The sequence below is a fragment of the Oreochromis niloticus genome, linkage group LG22 (assembly GCF_001858045.2).
Source record: "Oreochromis niloticus isolate F11D_XX linkage group LG22, O_niloticus_UMD_NMBU, whole genome shotgun sequence".
Lineage (NCBI taxonomy): Eukaryota > Metazoa > Chordata > Actinopteri > Cichliformes > Cichlidae > Oreochromis > Oreochromis niloticus.
In genome coordinates this window covers 18,258,484-18,278,785 of record NC_031985.2, presented here as the reverse complement: position 1 = coordinate 18,278,785, position 20,302 = coordinate 18,258,484, and the positions used below count along the sequence as shown (strand labels likewise).

The following is a 20,302-nucleotide window of genomic DNA, read 5'->3' as shown; positions in this document are numbered from 1 at the left end:
GTGCCGCTCACACATGACCTCTCCTCGTCTTGGTCCTTTCTTCCCATTGGTCCCAACCTCTGCTGACCTCACTTCTGTTACCATGGGCACCAGAGGAATAAGGAAGTCCCACTGAGTGTTGTGGCTCTCTGAGCAGGCTCAGATAGTTTCTCTCTCTGGGTTTGTTGGCATTTACATGCTCATTAAGCTGGAAAGTTTTGACAGTAATGATGGTAATGGGGTTTTGTTTTGTGCAGTTTTTATAGATTTTGAAAATTTCCAATTTGACGGCTGTACACACCGTTCATAGCAAAGGGTAAAACAGTATAAGTTCTCCAGGGAAAGATTTTATATATATATGTTATGCCATAATGTTGAAAATTGAAACTTTTGGATAATTCTGCTGACTAATACTTGCAAATTTGTTGCCACTACATGCACAGAAATTCTCATTAAATCAAAAATCACATTAACTACTCTAGAGCGTTGTGAACTTGCAACAGAAAGTCTAAAAATTCCTTCAGTGTTAACAGTTGAGTTGAGTCCGGATCATGATTTAACAACAAAATAACACAGGCACTCAGCAACCTTACTTTTATAAATTAATTCAATCAGGATATGAGTTGGGAACCTGCTGGGTTGAGTACCCTTCTGAAAAACCCAGATGACTTGCAGTCATTGCTGCAGACTGATCGCAACATGTTGGTAATCTATCTGCATTTATTAGCAGGCAATCTGTCTGAGTGCATGCAGCCACTTTGAATCAGACCACAACTATTTGGAGGCAGACTGGCTCCCAACACATCGACCTGTGCAATCACCTTGAGATTAAAATTGGTCACACAGAGGTTGAGGGTTGAACACTCAACCTCTGCGTGACCAGCTGACCACTCCAACAACTTGCAACTGGTTCGACAGCAAAAAAAAGGTTAATGTAGTCATCCGGTAAATTTTCCAAGTTTGTAAGGAGGTTGCCGTCGTATATTTATCAGTGTGACTGAGTCATTTAAGTTGTGTTTTTCAGTTAAAACACTGCTTTGAAAATAAAAGTATATCCTCGGTACTTTACCTAACCTACAAATATTTGGATTGTTGGAAGAAACTGGAGTGAAACCATTTGGCATTTTGGAAAAGAAATAGCTGTCACAATACAGTAGCTGTATCTTTGCTGTACTGAGAAAGTATATTATCAGTTTCAGACTCATTTTAGTTCATCTGAGGACACGCAGCAGTATATTTCCAACACTCTAATTGGATAAAATCACCTGGACAGTCTCTGGATTTGGGATAAAGACTTAATAATTTCCCCAAAGCTGGGAAATGTAGCGTTTAAGCCAAAATCACACAAACAGAAATACATTTACATCAGAAAATTTGACTGAAAAAATAGCAAATAATGTATTGACTGCATAAACTATAGTGTGTTCCTGGTAATGAAAAAACGGGTCTGCCAGTAGAACAGTGTGGCTCACTTTTGTTTTTGGCCAACCGTGGCCCTTAGGTGGATTATGGAATTTTTGTATATGCATATAATAATTTTCAGCACAAGCAATTTAGCAGTTGTTTTTATTTTTCAACTTATTTGCTGACAACTACAGAAATGATAAAATATTTCCAACCTTATCTTCTAACAGCAAGTCTGATTGTAGTCCATATCTGTGCTGCTTTCCCAACAGTGTGAAAAATACAAGGTTCCTGTCAGTGCCCATCCCGAGGGTTCAAAATAATTAGTGTGTAAAAGTTGTTTTCCAGCTGGTTTGATGGGTTTTCACAGCAGCTGCTCTTTGATAACTGATTTCACAGTTTGGCATTTGGTTAAAAGTTTCTTCCCTTTTCTCTGCTGACTAATTTAAGATGTGTCATAACTAAGTCGTGATGTCTTGTTAATCTTTCAAACTAGCTCTCAGTGGCCTGAGTGTGCTCGGTCCCCATCCATTATATCAACCACACATAATCTAATTTACACACACTCTCACAGTGCAGAGAAGGGACTAACAACAGACAGCAAGTAAATTTTACGCTCGAATTGGATCTGTCTGTGTCAAGAGTGTGCCTGCCGCAGAGAAGCGCATTTTCAGAGGCAGTGAAACAAGTTTTATGGCGGGAACGGATCAATCTGTCTTAAGTTACAGGGATCTATCTCATGTCCTTCATTTAAAAATGCCTGGCAGAAAAAAAAATGTGTAGAGCTGGCAAATGTCAACAAGCGTTCAGTGTGTGCTGGTGCGGGTGTTAGTGGGTGTACTTCTACTGTAGTGAGGACCGACTGTGTGACTGAGTGTGCGTCTTTCCCTGTGTGTATGTGCATGCAAGTGTGGGTGTGTGTGAGAAATATGAATTTGTTGGTAAATGTCAAGAAGTTGGCAGTCTAATGGCTCGGCTGACAGATGATCCATAAAGCTACAAAGTGATTGGTTTGGAGATTCTCATTCATTCTAATGCAACTGCCACAGTGTGTGTTTGTGCGTGTGTGTGACATCGAGTGTAAAGTGAAGCACTACAGAAGTTTTAGTTGCGGTTTAATTACATCCATCCTGTTGCATTCACCTTGTTTTTTCCAGCTCTTCACAGTAGTTTCTATTCAGGTGCCTCAAGAAAATAATGCTATGTGCCTCCAAATCGACCCTTTCAAACTTCCCTACAGCACAGCCTTGTTTCAGAAAGAATGAATTGATTTCTACAGTGCACATGGATATGTGTAATGTCAAACCACATGGGGTATACTGAGCCCTTTATCGGATTCATGCCAGTGTTAAGATGACATTGTGTTGTGAACGAACATCCGATTTTCCACTGTTATTTTTTTGAAAGTACTGCCTACTGCAATGTACCTCCTGAGGCACAATAAACACTGCATCCAAATCATTATGTTAGTTTCTACCTCTCAGCTGTAAAAGGCTGATGAGATATTGTTGTCACCCCGCCAGGTGGGCGGGCAGTCAGGCGGCACAGAAACCCAAGTTTGAGAATATGATAACTCGAGAACAAGGTGACGTAGGATTTTTAAATTCATAACATGGGTGCATCTACTAAAAATCTTGGGTGAATATGAATCCCAGCGACCCCAACCTCAAGGTCAGAGGTCAAGTTTTTTGAAGATCTTTTGAACACTATAATTCATGAGCAAGGCGACACAGGATTTTCAAATTCATGCCATAAATGCAGCGAGTAAAATTCTCAGACAAGTTTGAATCTCAGTGATCTTGACCACAAGGTCAAGTTCAGAGGCCAAATTTATTATAGCTATGAATAAACCAAGGTGAAGTTTTTAAAGACCAAGCGCCACCATGAAATTTGAACTCATTGGGCATTTTATTACATATGCCTCTTTCAAATGCACGATTATCCATTCTGCCAGTCACATGTAAAATCTGTGCAATTTGGCATGTTGATGTGGTCAAGATGCCGTGATGAACGGTGCAAAACAGAGAAAATATCCAGTGATTTGCAGTTTTCTTGGTGGAAAGGCCTTGTTGATGCCAGATGTCAGAGGAGAATGGCCAGACTGCTTTGAGCTGATAGGAAAGTAGCAGGAACTCAGATAACCACTTGTTCCAACAAGGCATACAGAAAAGCATCTCTGAATCCACAACAGGTTGAATCGTTAGACAGATGTCCTACAGCAGCAGAAAACATCAGGTGCTACTCTAATTTGTTAAGAATTTCACCAACAGTTGTACAACAGAAGACTGGAAAGACATCGCCTGGTCTTAAGAGCCTCAATTTCTGCTGCCACGTTTGAAATGTCGGGTTGGAATTTGGCATGAACAATATGAAAGCACGACTCCATTCCATCTGGTATCAATAATTCAAGGCCTCTGATGTATATTTTTATTGGACCTGACTTTTAACTGATTTAAACTCCACAGCCTATATGAGTATTGTTGTTGACCATCCCCATCCCTTTATAACCACAGTGTACCCATCTTCTGCTGGCTACTTCATGCAGAAAAATGTATCATATCGCAAGGCTAAATCTTCTCAAACTTGTTTGTCGAACATTACAGTAAATTCACTCTATTCGAATGGCCTCCACAGTCACCAGATCTCAATCCAATTGAGCACCTTTGGGATGTGGTGGAATGGGAAATTTCTATCCTGGATGTGGAGCTGATAAATCTGCTACAACTGTGTGATGCTATCACGTTATGGTAATATGGACAATAATGTTTCAGCATGTTGCTGAATCCATTCATTCATTTCTTCTCTTCTGCTTATCTTTCTTAAGGTCACGGGGGGCTTGAGCCTATCCCAGCTGTTGTAGGGCGAGAGGCAGGGTACACCCTGGACAGGTCATCAGTCTGCCGCAGGGCTAACACATAGAGACAGACAACCATTCAAACAGTCACTCACACCTATGGGCAATTTAGAGTTACCAGTTAACCTAACCCCACTAACTGTTGTTGAATCTATGTCATGAATAATTAAGACAGTTCCGCTGGCAAAAGGTGGGGCAAGATGTATCTAATAAAGTGGCTGGTAAAAAGACAAATCAACAGGAAGCAAGAATATTCACTGCATGGTCACCAAGCAGAAGGTTGTAGTCTGTTACAGGTGGCCCAGAAAAGCCTTTGGATGCTTCAGTGCTTCCAGTTTCACCACTTTACTGGAAGCAGTACTTTATAAACTACATTCAGCTCGACCAGGAGTAAATAATGTGTTTTCCGAGACAGCAGCGATGCCTGGTCCTAAATCTAATCTCTTGGTTCAGTAACTGTCCTACACTAGCCATGTAGCTGCATGACACCAGGGTTCTTTGAACCTCGTCCTCTTTTCTTAACTACAACAGGGCAAGCCAAATAAACACTGCTGCAAGGGCAGATTTGAAGCTCCAGTTTTTGGTGTCAGTTCTGTCAACAAAACAGACAGAAGATGGCGGATGATAAAAGGACATTACACCACCTCGAGACAGGAAGGTGGCTGAGATAAGATCTATCAAAGACTGGTGTTTTTACAAGCAGCAGGCTGGTCACCGAGAGGAAAGATACTAAATATTCCTCCTGTGGGAAAAAAAAGTTGCTGTTCTCATTGTAGGGTTATGTGTGTATGTGTGTGAGCGAGAGCGAATGATCCAAAGCCTTAAGCTCATATCCATGACCACAGATTATGTTATAAATAAGTGTCCGAGCATGTGCACATCTATGTTTGATTGCGCTGTCACAACTTTGGACGTGACGTTACTTAAAATCCCGTTTTAGTCTCATCCCACTGCAGATCCTCTCAGAGTTGGAATTGACTATCAGCTTAAGTTTTCTCCATATGCTTCTGTTTAACAGCTACTTCAGAATCAAAACTGACAAAATGTCCTTGTGTTACACACACAGACAGTTAATTCCCCATTTCATTCCTCCCACTACAGAGGGGGTTGGATCTACAGTATAAGACCATTTATAAACATATCTCCTCCTACAGGGCTTCTATATGTCTTATATTTACTGTCAAAATAAACACAAACATATTTAAACAATAGTTGTGTAATATGTAAGTGTTTTGTAATGAGACCAAAGCAGCCCTGCATTTATGTAACACAAGAGGCTGTGTAGGTGAGGGCATGTTGTTTCAATGAAATACAATCCAGGAAATCCAGTTTATATACAAGTTTATATACATATCCATTAATGTGAAGGCTGGTTAGACACTCAAACTTTGGGTATATTATGTAAAAATCTTATGATGAAAATAATTTTATAATGATGGAATTTTTTAAAATCTTTTGTCAATGTGATAACAAAATTAAAATCCAACAAAAAACACTGATGCTGCAGCCAATCTGCTTCGAGATGGTGTGTGTTCAGAGATGCTCTTCTGGATACTTGGTTTGTAAGAAGTGGTTATCTGAGTTCCTGCTGCCTTCCAAACAGCTCAAAGCAGTCTGGCCATTCGTCTCCAACCTCTGACATCAGCAAGGCATTTCCACCCAAAGAACTGCCGCTCACTGGATATTTTCCTTTTTTCAGACCATTCTCTGTAAACCCCAGAGATGGTTGTTTAGGAAAATTCTCGTAGATCAGCAATTTTTGAAATAATCAGACAAGCACATCTGGCACCAAAAACCATGCAACGTTCAAAGTCACTTAAATCGCGTTTCTTCCCATTCTGATGCACAGTCTGAAATTCAACAGGTTGTCTTGATGATGTCTACACACTCAAATGTATTGGATTGCTGCCATGTGATTGGCTGATTAGAGATTTGCATCAATGAGCTGACCAGGTGTACCCAACAAAGTGGCCAATGAGTGTATTCTAAAGACGAGATATTTACACTTTTGCATAGTGAACTTTAAGGGTTTGTTGAATTGGAATAAACAATGGAAACACAAATTGAGGGACCCAGATAAATAAAACATTAAAGGCAATATTTGTGTGCAAAAGCTACAATCTGTACTTATAAAAGGATTTGTATTTTTTTCAAATGCCATGGTAGGATTTCCTGTGATATCATTTTTATTCACTCATGTTCCCACATGCTCACCTCCTCTGTTTCATTCCTTTTCACCTCTATATCAGCTTGTCCCCTCTGACCCATTTTCATCCATGCATTACTAAATTATAACATGAAATAAGCCAGCATTCATTTAGCATTGTCTGTTATTTGATTCCAACATGCTTGTTTACTAGGAAAACAATAAAGATATCAGTAAGCTGATGTGGACTCCTGAAAGGAAGCAGGTCCGATTACATGTGACCTCCACTCCGCTCAGGCTTCCCCTGCCGGCTGCCTCACATTTGACATTCATTCACCTGATACAGAGGGCCCGGGATTCATTTGGTTTTAGTTTAGTCTGAGGAATCAGCAAACAGTGCGGAGAGATCAATTCACTCTGAGTGTAATGACTATTGATTCTGTAGGAGCAGAGACACAGAGAGGGCGCTGAATGTATTTAGATAAAATAATGCTTTGCTCTCTGATGCTACAATGTTTGGTGAACTGGCAGAGGGCTGGATGTGCATCTCAAGTACAGACACACAGCCACAGCTGCTTCTGAGCAAAACCTGCAGGTGTGCAAACATAAGAGCACAGGGACATACACCACTACATTACAATATGCAACTGGTGTCGGCTGTACAGGTAGATGCCCACAAAGGTTGTCACACTGAGGTAAATGTATGTGTTTTATGCACATTTGTAATGTGTTCATAAACCTGGAAACACTATAAACAAACTGGCATACTTGCATGAATTTGCAGGACGATCAGGTCAACTGGCAAAAGGCCTCAGATGGAGATTCCTAGTTCAGCGAGCTGTGGTGCCAGGTTGCAACTTCTCTTCCTGTAAAAATCATCATCATTTTTTAAAGCAGCAAGACCTGACACATTTTGACTCTATTTATTCAGGTTTCCTGAATCCACTGTGGAGTTGGGAGCGCACAGTTAGCATGACTTGTGGGCCTTCATTAGAAGCTTAAATAAAAAACATCAGGTCGAAATGAAACAGAATTATGCTTTATTGCCTCAGTAGAGTGTATTTGTATCAGCTTGTATTAATTTGCAATGTGAAATTACCTCAACGGTTAAACTGAAAGGTTTTTTGCCAGGGAATTTCTTCAGTTTTCTTTGCTACCACCGCTGGACAAATGCTACAGATCTCAGTGGAGTCATAATCAATCAGTATTAGGCCTGCTTCCAGAGACAACAGCCAACTGTGGTCACAAGATGGCAGTAATTTAAAGGAGAGCTGGAAACAAGCAAGACTTTTGAAAGAACACAGTTTGAAATGCAAGGAGAGAGATTTAAATTAGTTTTTAGGCTTTTATTGATGTTGCCTTTTAGACTTGTAGCCCACCATGCTTGTCCTGAGGGAATGCCATGACCTACTTCTCAGACTCTACAGGGCTCAGTTAGCATGTTAAATGTTAAAATTCATGGCAGTAGAATTAGAAAAAGACAAGTATAATTTAAATGAATTTATAGAAAGTCTCTTTTTTCTAAAAAGAACATGGCAGCACCGCTTAGGTTTCCAAAGCTGCATCTAAACAAACTGCAAGACTTATGGAGCAATGCCCTTTGAACAGATGAGATTAAAATGGGGATGTCTGGCCATGGTGCACAGCACCATGCTTGGAGAAAACTAAACATAGGATATCAGCGCAAACACCTCAAACCAACTGTCAAGCACAGTGGTGGAGTGGTGACGATTTTGTCTTTTTTTGTGCATGTACAGGACCTGGAGACTCATCTGTATACCAAAGTATTCTAGAGTCAAATGTGAGGCCATCTGTCTGACAGCTAAAGCCAAATTTGTTCACACAATAGGACAATGATCCCAAGCACAGCAGCAAAAAAAGATAAAAAGATAAGAATCAAGCAGTTTCAACAGCCCAGTCGAAATCCAGACCTTCAGGCCTAACTCCCTGTTGTATTTGTGCTAGAATTAAAATTTGGTTTTGGAAAGAAAAGAAGATGAGTTTTACGGGGATATTTGGTGTATCAAGGTAGGACAAAGCATTCACAAGGTACTGCTGTCTGAACACACACAGAATAATCAGCTCCGCCCAGATTTCACTTTTACCACAACTCCCCAAACATTTTAGGCTAGAGAGAAAATTCAAATGGTTCCTAAAAGATCAACATTATTTTATAATTTTACAGTCAAAATTAAGAAATTACACCTGGTGTCCTGTATGATACTTGGTTAAAAGAGCTGTGCATAAATGAATCCCTTTATTAGTCTTTGTGCTGAAGATAAGATGAAGAAAACGCAACATGGTTTTAAAGGTTCTTTGGTACATGCCAACCCCAAGTTTGCATGATGCTGTTGATTTTATTTATCATCCTCTGGGAAACTGCAGGAAAATTAACGTGGGATTTCCCATATGTGACCTGATGAAAGTGCACCACGGAGTCGTGATTTGAAAGGTGAGTCAGTCTTTTTCTGCTGCTGTGCTTCCTCCACCTCTCCTCTCCTTTCCTCTCCTCTGTTTATTCCTTCTGATGTGTCATCACAGCCAAGAAATCCCTCATGTATTAAATGGCTCAAAGACCTTTCTGCTTCACGAACCAGTTCCTTTTCCTCTGTGTCTCTTCCTTCTTATCTTCCTCCTACTTTTTTTCTTTACACAGGTTGGTCTCTCCACCTCTTTTTCTTTCACTCTCAACATTTGCTCCTTCTTACATTTTCTTTAAAACCTTTCCCTCCATTTGTCTCTCCCTAAGAGCAAAATCTGCAGACTCACCTAGTCTCAAAATTTAAAGTGAGTGTTTATGTGTATGTATGTGAGTGTGTGTGGCCCTGACAGGCTTTGTTGGGTCATGAATCTTTTACCCTCACCAGTCAGCACAAATCCCCCCTCTGACAGGCACACACACATACAACTGGCAAGAAAAACAGCTCCCGGTGGTGTATTTCACTTTGGTGATTCCCTATATGTTAACTCGTAAAAAAGACAAATAGAGAATGAGGAAACTAGAAAAATAAAATATCAGAAAAGGGGAGGGAAAAGAAAGAGATTGGACAAGAGAGTGAAAAATTAAACATAAAATGCTGAGGAAAGAGAGAGAGAGGGCAACAAATCTATAGGCTAGGGAAAAGAGGAGGAAGTATGAACGAGGGAAGGTGGAGGAGAACGGGAGAGCTGGACGGGAGAGAGAGGTGGGAGCTTATCTCACTGGCCAGGCTTCAGTGAGATCACTCTGCAGCCTGACTGAGGATGGAGGGTGTACAGAGGAAGGAGGTAAAGTCACTCCAGAGTGACGCAGAGGAGAGAGTTATTTGCAGAGTTTAAAAAACACACACTCATCCCTTTACCTGAAGGGGTAAATGATGTAAACATCTCATGATAGACCTTCACACTTTGCACTACAAAGCTGCGACGTGTTAGGTTGAATGCTAATTGGCAGCCTGAAAACTTTTTGAAATTTTAAACCGACCTGAGAAATCAAACTCCTCCCAAGTTTACTAAAGTTCCTCTTGCAGAACAATCTCATATACCTGCAACTCTGCAAGTAATTATGTGTATTCAACATTTGGTCACAATTGCAATGCTGTGACATTACCAGCAACTATTTCTTCCATCAACTTTGTATTATTTTACTTGCTGAACATCCCATTTTCAGACTAGAGCACAGAATACGGATGTTCACAAGAGTTCCTTCGGTGTCAAAGTCACCATAAAGACGTAGGAACTTCAGTCATAAACATATACTTTTTAGCAACCTTTTATTGCTTTGGTTTAATTTGCACCAAAATTGGTTAGATTAAGGAAAAAATGATGGTGCTTGGTTAGAATAGGCCCCTTCACAACATTGACCCTGCAAGTCAATGTTGAAAAACACTTAAGGACACCCAGTTTATTAAAAGTTGCTGACTGACCAAGCACCAATACTGTATTTGAAGATTTTGCAGGGAGGCCAGTTTGTAGCACTGACACCTAAGGACACCTTGCGTGTATCATTGAGATGCCAGCTCACTTGACAAAATACTGGCACTGAAAGCTCTCAAAGCTCTGAGAATGTTATTCTTCAGGAGAAGAATAGTTCACTTAAGTCACATGCTCACCTCTACTAGCTAAGGTAAGGTAGGTAAGGGTGCTAACAAGGTAGAGCATCACATGATGCAGACTCTCAAACTCTCCCATGGATGCCATTTATGCACAGTCTCTTTCTTATTGTTGAATCATGAACTCTGACTTTGACTGAGACATATAAAGCCTGCGGTTCTTTAATGTGGTTTTGGGGTCTTTTGTGACCTCCTGGATGAGTCATCCATGTGCTGTTGGAGTATTTTTGGTTGGCCAGTCACTCCTAGGAAGCTTCACCGCTGTTTGTGTATAATGGCTTTCACTCTGATTCAATGGAGTCCCAAAGCCTTAGAAATGGCTATGTAACCCTTTCCAGACTGATAAGTCAGTGACTTTGTTTCTCACGTGTTTCTTTAGATCGTGGCATGATCTGTTGCTTTTTGTATTGTTTTAGCCTGCTTCACTTTGTCAGACAAGTTCTATTTAAGCGATTTCTTGATTCAACAGGTCTGCCAGTATTTGGGCCTGAGTGTGTTTAGTGAAACTGAACTCAGCTTTCCCAAAAAATGTGGTTAATCACAGTTAATCCGTGATTTAACAAGAGGGGCAATTGCTTTTCCACACAGGATCAGGTAGGTTTGGATAATTTTTCTTGCTTGATCAGTGAAAACATCATTGAAAAACTGCATTTTGTATTTACTCAGCTTATCTTTATCTAATGTTAAAAACTGTTTGATGATTGAAAAAAATTCAAGTGTGACAAATATGCAAAAGACTAGGAAATCAGGAAGGGGGAACACACTTTTTCACACACTGTAAATCAGACTGAGATGCTTTACGTGACCTTAAACAAGCTGTTCATGCTGTAAAACCCTCTAATGTGGCTGAATTAAAACAATTCCACAAAGAAGAGTGGGCCAAAATTCCTCCACAGAGATGTGAAAGATGTATTGCCAGCTACCACAAATGCTTGATTGCAGTTCTTGCTGCCAAGGGTGGCACCACCAGTTAATAGGTTTAAGGGGCAATTACTTCTTCACACAGGACCAGGTTGGCATGGTCCATGCAAGTGTCTCGTATTTTTCCACTGTTGCTTTGCCATCCTGGTCTTGCCCTCATGGTGGAGTTTCTGTTCATCATCTGCTGTGGCAAGTCATCAAGCAGCAATCCGCTGACCGGTATTTGAGAGCAACGCTGACTTCCACTCTCTGCCAGAACATCTTCTACCCCATGGTGGTAACTTGGCTCACATGTTCTTGTTTCTTTGAGTTTTTCTTTGGGCTAATCCTGTGTCTCCCTGTCCTATCTGCTGCCTTAACTTAGGACACTTACTCACCTTACTGGCAGTAGCCTAATGAATGCTGGACTTTTTGCACAATTCATCTGAAAAGACTCTGCTGGCTCTCTCCTCTCGAAATGCTCACGGAACTTCTCACCTCCCTGTCCTTCCTGTCCACCACTCACCTACAGATCACGGCTGAATTATCTTCCTCTCTCTTTCCTGGATACTCTGTTGTCTATTTCTCTTAAAAACATTCACCTCTGTTGGTAGCTCCTGCTGCTATTGTCTTTCACTCTCCTTTTGACCCTCCATGCAAGCTCATGCAAATGGGGGGATCCCGACTCACTCCTGAGGACTAGGAGAGACATTTTTGGGCTCATGAGTGTTTTCATTGTGGGAGCATCGGCCATTTTCTAGCTGCGTGTCTGATACGGTCACAAGAGTCCATACGCTGGTAATGTTGGGGATATGAGTGGGTGGCTCCTCAACCATGTCCAAGCTCTGTTTGTTATTGCCAGTCACCCTTTGTTTGAAACCCGCTTCTCATTCAGTCCATGCACTTATAGATTCAGAAGCAGAACAAAATCTAATCAATATAAAATTAGCCAAACATCTAACTCTCCCTTTGATTCTGTATCTCCCCATTCCTGCCACTGTGCTAAACTGTGAAGTTTTTGTTCATATTAATCACTAAACCACATCTGTCAGTTTAATGACTTCTGAAAATCATTGGGAGTCTATTTCTTTCTTCACCGTTGTCTCACCAGACATCCCGTTAATCCTCGGCTAAGCTTGGTTGGAGAAACACAATATGCATATTGACTGGGCTACCAATAAAGCTGGAGGTAGGAGGTATAACGAAGAAAGTTAAGGGGCTGGTCAGTTCCGCAAGACTGGGCACGAACCGGTGGTAGTAACTAGCCAGCCCCAAGATCCGCCTCAACTCTTTTTTGGCTTTGGGACTCAGAGTACGAGAATACGAAGGCTGTCGTTTTATCCATCTGCGGGCACACCTGCCCACTTCCCAAGTGGTACCCCAGATACTGTACCTCCCTCTGTCCAACCGCAAACTTCTTGGGGTTGGCTGTGAGCCCTGCCTGCCTCAGGGACTCCAGGACTGTGGCCACTGCGCATGCTCCGCTCAGGTATCACTGTGAATGATAACATCCAAGTGGGGCGTGTGGACACAGCACCCTGCCCATAAGGCAATGGATGGTGGCTGAGGGCTCTGAACAAGCTGAGCAAAAGTGTGACAAATAGGTACAAATCGAGTGAAGAAGGCTGTTTTTCCTTAGAATCTGTAGTCAAGGGAATCTGCCAGTGGCCGTCGGTTAAATCCACTGTAGTAAAAAAGCGATCAGTGCCTAACTGGTCCAGGAGCTTATCGACCTAGTGCATGGCATAGGTATCAAACTGTGACACCTCATTCACCTTGCAGTAGTCGAAACAGAACCATAGAGACATAATTCTTCACCACAAGAACTATGGGGGTACACCAAGTCCTGTGTGACTCTGCATATCAGCTAATTCCCTCTGAACAACTTATGTTCACCAACCAGTCTGGGGTGGGTAGATGCTGGGATGAACAGATTTAATTCCCAGTAATTCGTAAATTCTTTTAATGTGCACAACATGAATGGTGTATCTCAATCAGTCAGTGTCTGTTTCATCATGCCAACTCAGGAGATGACCTATAACAGTGCCTGCGCCACACTTTTTGCAGAAATTGTGCATAGCAGCACTGCTTCGGGATATTGCGTTGCATATTCCACCAGAACTAATACAAAGCAATATCCACGTGCACGCGTGCATGCCATTGCGCTCCATTAATAGGATTGGGTGCAAAGGTGTTTTTGGAACGGCCAGCTGGTTCAGCCTTCAATCGCCACTGTTCTCGGCAATTGAAACAGACCTTGACATGTCCTCCATCCAACCCCACCTTCAGCAGAGCAAGCGGGTCTGGACTCAAACTCGAGCAGCATTACTGTGAACAGCTGCCCATAATCACCATTATGCAAACCATCATTGGACACCTGCCCCCAGTTATGAACCTGGGCAAAAGTTATGGTTGGCAGCTAAAGATATTCCTTTAAAGTCCATGGCATGAAAACTGGCTCCCCGCTTCACTGGGACCTATGAGGTTGAGACAGTCATCAGCCCTTCAGCTGTTAGACTTAAGTTGCCATCATCTATGCGAATCCACCCTACTTTTCATGTTTCCTAGGTTAAGCCTGTCTGCTCCAGTCCATTGGTTGGATTATCTTCCTCTCTTTTTCATGGACACTCACTTGGCCACCCTCCCCAGACCTGTGGTTCCCTCAATCCGACAAGTAAGCATTCCCTCAATCATTACTCGTCACCCGGCAGTTATTCTCTGTTCCTCCACTAACCTCCGTCTCCCTGTGTTCCAGTGGCTGCGATGCCTGAGGCTCTCTCCCCAGTCCACTTCCCCAGTTCCATCCCCAAAACAAATAAAGCTCTTGTTGATGTTGCAACCTGTTTGTATATTGAGTCTGTTTCTGGGTTGCATCCATGCTTATTTTCTTGATAAATGAAATCATTGTAAAAACATGCATTTTGTTTTATCTTGTCTAATATTAAGTTTTTTGATGTGTGACAAATGCATAAAAGTAATAAATAAGGAAGAGGGCAAAAACCTTTTCACTCCAGTGCCGAAAAAAGGTTTAAATGCTAACACTTGAATGCCTACTTATCCAAAAAACACATGTAAAAACAGAATCATCTTTTCTGTTCTATTAGAAATTCCTCTTCTGGTGAGCCTGCTCTCTCTGTTAAACAGCCTCGTCCACCTCTAACTCAGTCAGTAATTTCCTGGATTTCCCCAAAGACACTGAATAAAAGCCACAGAACTCTGTGTGTGTGTTAGTGGAGGGAATAACGAACAAGCAAGAGTGATGAAATAGTGATGCCATGTGCTGCCCCTGTTGCCCAAATTACCTTCCAAAAATGTCAACCCTTAGTGTTGTTTTTCACATGTTACAGAAATGACAGATCTATAAAGAGACAGGTTGTTGATGTGCTGTAGTCTTGTCTGTTTAGGCAAAATGTTGGTGGAGAAAGTGTTGTTTCTGCTGGTTCTGCAACAGATTTCTCCCGGTAATTGGTGAATGCTGGTAAAAGTCTTGAATCCAGAAAGAGGTCTTTGTTCTTTTATTTAGAGGAACTGACACAAATCTGATGTTTACTGATGAATCAGGAGAAAGGGAAAATGTTTTGACCATTAAAACCATTGTAACGGTGCTGCAGTGTGTCAGTATTATGTCACATCATCACTTTTCAGCTGAAAAACACACCTCTAGGAAACAAAATGGACTATGAAATGCAAAACTAATTACTAGGAGCTGCCTGTTTTCTTTTGTGAAATACTTGAAGATTGATGCAACGCGACTATCAGTCTTGTGCCACTTAATAATCTCTTTTTTTCCAAACTGTTCTTATGTCAGAGGTTTTCAGGGTATGAAGGTGTGTTAAAGTCTATATGCAATATTTTCAAACATGAAATGATGAGTTATTCTATATACCAGTGTACAGTTGTCAACTCCACTTTTAAGTACAGATAAGATATATTATCAGAAATTTGCTGTTGGGACACAGAGCACCCAGACTACTATTACCAGACACACACATATAGTTTCTCTGACTCCAGAGAGCTTTTTTTGCCTCTTTAAGCTTGTTTTTTGAGTTTACATGCAATTATTCTCTTTTGCCTTATTCTCACTGCTCTCATCTGTGTTGTTTTTGGCTGCAGATAGAAAAATCCACACAATTCAATGATAAATAACTCAATTTACCAGACTGGTATTTCCCTTTCTGCAAAAATAGGCATCTAACAACATTTCTCTGAACAAATGCTAATGCTTCTGTGTTGGATGTATAAATTTGAAACTATATATGAAATAGGAATGTTCAGTTCAACTTTATTTATACACTGCTAAATCACAACAACCTCAAGCTGCTTTATACTGCAAGATACAAATCCTACAATATTAAAGAGAAAGCTCCACTATCAGATGATCGCCTACGAGAATGCACTTTGCAGCAGAGGAATGGAAAAACTTTTAACAAGAAGAAACCTTTGTCAGAACTAGAATCAGGGACGGGCAGCCATCTGTTGTGAACGTTTGGTGGTGAGGGGACAGAGAAAATAAAAAAGAGTGCAGGGGGAGACAGAACCCAATATTTAAACACCTGAGGAATGAAAACAGGTGAAGAAACAGTGCATCATGGGAAGTCCTCCAGCAATCTGAGCTCATACCAGCATAACTAAGTGGCGGTTTATTGTGACTTTATCCAACCCTAACTATATGCTTTATCAGAAAGGAAATGTTTAGGTCTAATCTTAAATGTATACAGGGTGTCTGTCTCCTGAATCCAAACTGGGAGCAAAATTAAGGCTCTGCCTCCCATTCTCCTTTTAAATCCTTTAATAACCACAAGTAAGCCAGCGGTTTGAGAGTGCTCTGTTAGGATACTATGAGGTCTTTAAGAGATGGTGCGATCTGCTCATTCAAGACTCTTATATGAGGAGAAGGATTTTAAATTTGATTTTGGGAGCTAACAGGGAGCTAGTGAAGAGAAGCCAAAATGGGAGAAATATGCTCTCTCTTTCTAGTCCCAGTCAAAAGTTCACACTGCAGCATTTTGGATCAGCTGAAGGCTTTTCACAGATCTTTTAGAACAACAATTTATAATTAATTGAACTGCCTTTTTTATGCATTCCTCTGATATAGGATGCACACTGAAGGACATAGCCTCATCAAAAATCATCCCAAGATTCCTCACTGTACTGCTGGAGACCAAGGTAATACCATCTAGTTTATCTGGTTAGACACCATGTTTTTGAGGTTTTTCTTCTCCTAAATTTGATTTTGTCTGAATTTGTTTTCTATATTATCTAAGAGACGCATGTATAATGTAAAAACCATTGGTCCCAGCACAGAACTCTGTGGAATTTCATAACTAATTCTTCAATTCATGGACATTTTTGAAGACTTAAGATTAACAATTCTGAGTTGTATTAAGCTGTTTGTACCACACAGATGGGCATATTATTTGTCACATAATCACATTAAAAAATCCTTACTCTCACTAAAACTCAAACAAAAAGTGCAGTTCAGTTAGTTCTGTTAAAAGAGATCAAGCTGAGCAGACAGCTAGCACCTATAGCTACAACACACCTACAATTTTCAAGCCTTATTACATTTTTCTGTAACTTATATAAGAGTTCATCCTCCACAACTGTGTCATAAACTAAAGAATCAGCTACACACAACTGAGAACAGGAAGGCAGCACAGAGGGTAATTAACACCGCCTAAAAAATCATTGGCTCCACTCTGCCAGCCCTGGAGGCCATTGCCAGCTCCTTCTGTCTCAGGAGAACCAGGGCAATCACAGGTGACCCCTTGCTTCCCACCCACCACCTGTTTGACCCGCTGCCCTCTGGCAAGCACCTCGGGAAAGTCAGGTCCCACACCTCCAGACTCACAAACAGCTTCTTCCCCGCTCCCACCCACCCACCAACCATGGTCTGAGTAACCCTCATCATTCAGGCCACTCACACCTGGAGTCTATCCTCAGACCAAGTCCATTGCACTACTTTCAAGCACTCTGCAACTCTGTCCTCTAATATGTGCCTTTGTATTGTGTGTTTTCCTCCTGTTTTGCATTTATTCCTCCTCTTTGTATATACTGCTCTTTTCTGTTATTTATTCTTGTTGTCCTACTATTTATATTTTATTCCTCCACATTTCTGCACCCACATTGTCGTTGTACATTTACAATAACAATAAAAGGCTATTCTATTGTATTCTATTCTATTTTCAGGCACTCCTAAAGAATTATATGACAATTCTGTTGAGTAAACATGGAATTAGCAGCTTAGTTAAAAAAATAGCAAAACATAAGGACAGGGAGGTGTGGCAGCAGATGGTATGTCAATAACATGCTTACCACAGTAGCAGAAAAAAATTGTCATGTTATTAATAACTGTGTTGTGAGTCTGAATGGATGTTACCAACTATGTATGATCCATTCATCCTGCAAACAGCTGGTCCCAATCAGCCAATGTTCCGCCTGAACAAACAATGCTTCATCTCACGGTTTCATTAATTAAATCATCTAACTAATTTACTAATTTGCAAATCTTATCTGGGACTTCCAGTTTAGGCATGTTTTTACCACATGTTTGATGAAGTTCAGGCGTCTCAGTTGAGCTTGCTTGATTTAATTCACATTCTTCATCTGTTGTGGATTGCTGTAACGATTTCTGTATGCCATCTCCAGCCTTTTACTCATCTTCCCTGTGCCTGCTCCCTGTCAAACACCAAGGAAATACTGCAAACACTAACAACTCCTCTTCCGCTCTTCCTAAATAAAGCAGAAAAAGATTACAACCCTCCAAATCATCCTAATGCTTAATGGTTTTTCCCTCAGAATAAAAACATGGCAAAAAAAACCCTCTGACAGCTTCACATGGGGGAGTCCTGAGTAAACAAACACGGATCCAAAAAGCGCTGATCCAGCCTTTCCTGGGCTCCCTGGATGCAATCGCTCCCCTCCTCTCTTCATCTGTTCATTAAGGTCAACCTGATTTTTTTGGCGAGAGTAGGGGGAGACAGTGAGGAAGAGGAGGAAGATGAACTGAGCGAAAGATGTAAGAGGATTTGGAGCTAATTAGGGAAGTAGGAGGTGAGAGAAGAAACAGATGATAGAGGGAGAAAGAAAGGAAGAGAGGAAGGCAGATGAAGAAGGAAAAGGAGGGAGATCGGCTGAATAAAAAAAGAGTGGGCAGGTGAATTTGCTCAGTTAGCTCCCTGGTGTTTAATATCACTCTCCCACTCTTTCGCTCCCCACTCTCTCGCCCTTTCTTTCCCCTCATTGTGCATTTATACCCCTCTTCAACTCTCTTTAATATCCCCTCTTTCTTCCCACTGCTTCTTCCCCTTCATACCTCTGCTCCTTTCTTACCGTCCCTCATTCCCTCACTCGACTGATTTTTCTCTGTTTCACACCTCTGCTAACAGAGGGGACTGGCCAGATGGATGCAGGTGTGTGTGTGTATATGTGTGTGTGTGTGAGGCAGGAAGTAGGCACTGCTGCAGAGGCAGAAGACCATGACTAATCCTCAGGACACACACGCACAGATTAACACACACACGCTAAAGTTGGCAATCGCATGAACACCATTTTCCCGGCCTTGTGCTGACCTGCCAGTGTACTTACCTCCTGCCCAGGTAATTTTTCATTCAAATTGACCAGGTGCATGAAGATGGCAGCCTCTTGAAAAGGCAGTTTCAGTCCATCTCCGTGATGCAATTCCAGCATTTTGCCTAAATGTGCAAAGCAGATGTGAATGCTGGCACATTGCGATATTCCAGTTTCTGGTTGTCAGGAAAAACTAAAGATGAGCTGCCAGTTTACTAATAACCAGCCTGTCATGCTTTTCTTTTTGTTGACTCATTCTTTCTCTTCCACCTAGTTCATTTAAAATTAAATCCATCTCAGAGGAAATATCTGTCCAAAATCAGGAATAACTTCTCTCTGTCAGTTTCTGTATCCTGAGTGGAGTCAGTCCATACAAGTGGGAGAGACAGGAACTTGCATAGACACAAGCTAGCAACACAGCGTCTCATACAAGGCTGCCAAATATCCCAGTTTTCTGTACCATTTCTCTGTGTTATCCTTCAGCAAGCTAATGTAAAAAAACAACTACAAAGGAGCAGATGTCTGCTGATGCTACACAAAAACTAAATATCGAGCAGTTATCCATCACAGCTGTCAGTCTTTATGACATAGGCTCTTTTTACACCATCACACAACAGTAAAACATGAACAAAATGCAAATGTACTGACTTTTAACTGATTAAAATGAAATTAAACAATTGTGAAAAAAACTTTTAACCTCCTGGGCTGAAAAATAAAGCCAAAGTGGAAGTGCCAAAAACCTGGGATGGCTCCATGTTAAAATGTGAATTTGAATTGATTTCAATTATGCTCTTAATTTGATTGTTTTCTTATAGGAACACTGGGTCAATAGGAAGCGTTGCTAAGAAAAGTTGTACTACTAAATTTTGAATGATACCCATCCCTACTGGAGCTCTTGATGAAGATTGTTTGACCAATAATATGACTTGCTTTGCAGTTAATTGCACAAACAGACCATCCATGAAGTCGGTTCTCCAATTTTGATCATTTAAATTCTGGCATTTTGCTTGTGAATTACTTCACACTTATTAGTGTCTATACCATACACCCATACAGTGTATAGATGCAGCTTGGTAACCAAGCTTGTTGGCTTTTCTACAATACAACCCAGTATTGTGGCAAAATGTGTAATAGGCACGCCGGTCCACTGTGCCCATTTCACATTTTGCCTCTGCAAAACGTGAAATGCACACGCATGCAGAAATTGCATTAACAGCAGGGGGAGATAATATATTTAAAGCCACGAAGTTGTAAGCAAAAATCTAGGCCGCATATATGTGTATACTTATAAATGTATTAAAAATATCTGTTTAAAAGCTTTCCTGAAATTACTTTCATGTTGGCTTGTAATAAAATATC

At 41.1% G+C, this 20,302-nt stretch overlaps 1 long non-coding RNA gene across 1 annotated transcript; it reads left to right on the top strand.

Moving 5' to 3' along the window:
- The first annotated feature begins 8,752 nt into the window (after positions 1-8,752).
- Positions 8,753-14,408, top strand: LOC112843618 (uncharacterized). Its single transcript, XR_003216093.1, has 3 exons — positions 8,753-8,835; positions 13,943-14,048; positions 14,130-14,408. It is a non-coding gene; the product is annotated as an uncharacterized LOC112843618 (long non-coding RNA).
- The last annotated feature ends 5,894 nt before the right edge of the window (positions 14,409-20,302 follow it).